This window comes from Molossus molossus, unplaced genomic scaffold (genome assembly GCF_014108415.1).
Source record: "Molossus molossus isolate mMolMol1 unplaced genomic scaffold, mMolMol1.p scaffold_m16_p_13, whole genome shotgun sequence".
Classification (NCBI taxonomy): Eukaryota; Metazoa; Chordata; class Mammalia; order Chiroptera; family Molossidae; genus Molossus; species Molossus molossus.
Genome location: NW_023425348.1, coordinates 16,366,848 through 16,370,795, shown reverse-complemented (window position 1 = coordinate 16,370,795; position 3,948 = coordinate 16,366,848). Strand labels below are relative to the sequence as shown.

At 51.8% G+C, this 3,948-nt stretch overlaps 1 pseudogene; it reads left to right on the top strand.

Moving 5' to 3' along the window:
* The first annotated feature begins 256 nt into the window (after positions 1 to 256).
* Positions 257 to 1,286, top strand: LOC118627805 (annotated as a pseudogene).
* Positions 1,287 to 3,948: the final 2,662 nt, after the last annotated feature.

Genomic DNA, 3,948 nt, shown 5'->3' with positions numbered 1-3,948 from the left:
AGGGCCAGGGCGGGGCTGTCCCCTGGCTGTGGGTCCACAGCTGACCAGACCCAGAAGGGAGGCAGAAGATCCTGACTTGCCACATCTTCTGTGTTTTTAGCCTTCAGCCCCAGGGTCCCATCCATCTGCAGAGCACTCAGAGCAGGTGCCATGACATCCCTTCTCCTGGTTCTTCTCTGCCTCGGCCAGTTGTGGAGATTGGCAACAGGAGGGGGTGGAAGGCTACACCCCTCTTCATGGCAACCTCAGAGCTCAGATGCCTCCACTGGACGGGGCCCTGAGGGAAGGAAATCAGCTCAATGTCCGGCAGCAAATCTCTGACTGGGTCTCTCTTCCAGGGCTGAGTCTGGACCAGAGGATCCACACGCAGGCAGGTGAGTCCTCATCTGGCTCCATGTCCACCCCTTACTTCTCCCCTGGGGTCAGGACAGAGCTCGAGGCTCTGGGATGAGGTGATGGAATGTGAGGGGCTTTGGCTGAGCTGGGATGTGGTGGGGAAGACATTCATGATGAAGCCTCTGGTTTTCTTCCAGGGACCCTCCCCAAGCCCACCATCTGTGCTGAGCCAGGCTCTGTGGTCCTCTTGGGGGGCTCCGTGACCCTCTGGTGTAGGGGGACCACAAAGGCCCAGAAGTACTGTCTGTATACAGATGACATGCATACGTGCTCGGACAGACAAACACCGCTGGAGCCTGGGGACAGAGCCAAGTTCTTCTTAAAGAGAAGTTATGCAGGGATATATTCCTGTGCCTACCTCAGCCCCACTGGCTGGTCAGAGCGCAGTGACCCCTGGAGCTGGTGCTGACAGGTGAGGGGACACTCAGGGGTTCCAGCCTCAGGATCTGCCCTCAGAAAAGGGTCTGCTGTCAGGGCCTCTGCTGTCCCACAGCCCAGCCCTGGGGGACACAATGGAGGTGCGAACCCCATTTAACATGCTGTCTCCTTCCCTCCTAGGATTCTACAGGAAACCCAGCCTCTCAGCCTTGCCCAGCCCTGTCATGACCTCAGGGGGATATGTGACCCTCTGGTGTGGCTCAGGGGACAGATTTGACAGGTTCATTCTGACTAAGGAAGGAGAACACAGGCTCTCCTGGACACTCGACTCAAAAAAAAACACCAGTGGGAAGTCTCAGGCCCTGTTCTTTCTGGGTCCTTTGACCCTGAACCACAGTGGAACATTCAGATGCTATGGCTATTATAATAGAACCCCCAACCAGTGGTCTGACCCAAGTGACCCCCTGGACCTACAGTTCTCAGGTGAGGAGCCCCTGACCCCAACTTCTTAAAGCACAGTCATCTCAGGGTCTTGTCCCCAGGAGACATGTGAACTTGAATGAGAGTGAGGGGCTCTGAGGCTGGCAGGTGGCAGGCGGATGGTCATGGCAGAGGGCGATGCTGGGGCCCACCTGGAGGGAGAGAAACAGGGCTCCAGCAATGAGAAGGCAGCCTACACCCCTCACCACCTATACAAATCCCCAGGAGGCTCTGAGGATGGTCCCACCCCCACAATGAGTTAGGCCCACATTGGTGTAGGTGAGGGTCTCTGTGGGGAGGTGGTGGGTGTGTCAATGGGAGACAGGGGCTGAGTCTGAGGGGTTCAGGCTCCTCTGGAGACGTTGACGTGGATACACCCTTCCCCTGTCTGAGCCTCAGGGTCCCCAATGTAAAAGGAGAGATTCATGGCCCAGAGCTAAGATTTCCTTTCAGATCTGGTCCTGACCTCCTGGGGGAGGGGTCTCACAAGGACACCCAGAACGTGGTGTGGGGACTGCCCCTCTGCAGCAGTGATGGTGATACTGCACAGGGAGGGGCAGGCAGGACAAGGGTCTGGGGAATCCAGGTCCTTTCCATCAGCCCAGGCTCAGCTCAAAGGAGAGAGGGCTGCAGTCAGTCCTGGTTCATTTCCCGTCTGTGCTGATGCTGCTGTGGGATCAGGTGGTCCCTTCTCTTCCTTGAGTGTTAAATTTATGTCTGTCCATCCCTGGTCCCCTCCTGCTAAAAAGATGCTGTCAGATTAGGTGACATAGGGGCCTCACAGAGCTCAGGATGGCTGAGCCCCAGCCCAGCCAAACATCCTTCTCTCTAGGATGGCTCTTGTGACACCCCTCTCTGAGCAGCTGTGTACTTTTGTCCTCAGGGGAGAACGTGACCCTGCAATGTCAGTCACAGAACCAGAAGGATACTTTCCTTCTGGTCAAAAGGAGAGCAACAGATCCCCTCCCCCTTCCCAGCCTTAGATTGAAGTACAAAACCAAGCAGTTCAGGGCAGAGTTCTCCATGAGTCCTGTGACCTCCGCCCACGGGGGCACCTGCAGGTGCTACAGCTCACTAAGCACCGCCCCCTACCTGCTGTCACAGCCCAGTGAGCCACTGGGGGCCCCTTACCCTGTTCTTTCAGGATCAACCAGCCCATGGTCTTGTCTCTTCAGAGTCTGAGACAATAATACATGAGAGGGTCCAGGGGGGCTCCACAAAGGAGGACACTAAGGAGCCCTGATTCCAACTCCTCCTCCATGGATCCTGGGTTCTTAGCTGTGGAGTAAGTGGGATTTTCCAGTTTTGGGGGGAAAAGCTTATGGGGTCTGTGCTTCACACCAAACACAGAACACACAGCAGTAATTATTTCTGTATTGAGATTATTCCTGTCCCATCCTGAACTCTTGGGCACAGTTCCATTCAACCAAAGCGACTCAGAGCTGGTCTGGACTCAGAGATCACAGGAGGTTGAGATCATCCAATGAGGAGACCAGGGACCTGGCAGAGAGGAAACAGGGTTCATTAGGGAACTGTGTAAACATTGTAATCTGAGAAGTTGGGGCCTCTGAGAGCACAGATCCCAGGAGGAAGGCTCATGTCTCCCCAAGTCCTCACTCACACCCTCATTTGCAATTCTCAGTAGCAGCTGATGCCATCATCCCATCACAAGACAAGTCAGACCCCAAGAATCCTGAATGGAAGAAATCCAAGTTATGGGGCTGAGCTCAGAGGGTGAAGTCTTCCCAGAGACAGGTTCTGCATTCCCAGGAGCAGTGCACCAGGGTCCCCTTTCTCCACACCCCTACCAGCACTTGTTTGAGGATTTGTTGATGGTAGTCATTCTGGCAGTCATTCTGTGTCTCTTGGCCATTTGTATCTCCTCTTTGAAGCGGTGTCTATTAGGTTCTCTGCCCATTTTAATTTGGATAGTTTGTGTTTCTTTGTTGAGCTGTATGAGTACTATATCTATCTATCTATCTATCTATCTATCTATCTATCTCTCTATCTATCCATCTATCTATCTTGAAAATTAACCCCTTATCTCGTTTCATTAGCAGATATGGTCTCCCACAGAGTCATTTTCCTTTTTTTTTTTTTATTAATTATTTTTTGTTACAGAGGTTTCTCTTTTTCCCCCACTGATTCCCTCCTCCCCCTCCCTCCCTGCCCTGTCCCCAGTTTGTTGTCCATGCCCACTGTTCATACATACATGCATATAAGTTCTGTGGTTTATCTCCCCCCACAACCCCTCTCTTTAGGGGATTGTCAGTCTGTACCCCACTTCTGCGTCTCTGGGACTACACCATTCCTCAGACTGTTATGTTCAATATATTCCATAAATAAGTGAGATCATATGAAACTTGTCTTTCTCTGTTTGGCTTGTTTCACTTGGGATGATACTTTCCAGGTCCCTCCATGTAGTCTCAAAGGATAAGAGGTCTTTCTTTCTTATAGCTGTGTAGTACTCCATTGTGTATATGTAACACAACTTCTTTATCCATTCATCTACTGATGGACACTTAGGCTGTTTCCAGATCTTAGCGATTGTAAATAGTGCTGCTACAAACATGGGGGTACATATACTCTTTCTGATTGGTCTTTTAGGCATCTTAGGGTATATTCCTAGAAGTGGGATCACTGGGTCAAATGGAAGTTAGATTTTTAATTTTTTGAGGTAACACCATATTGTTT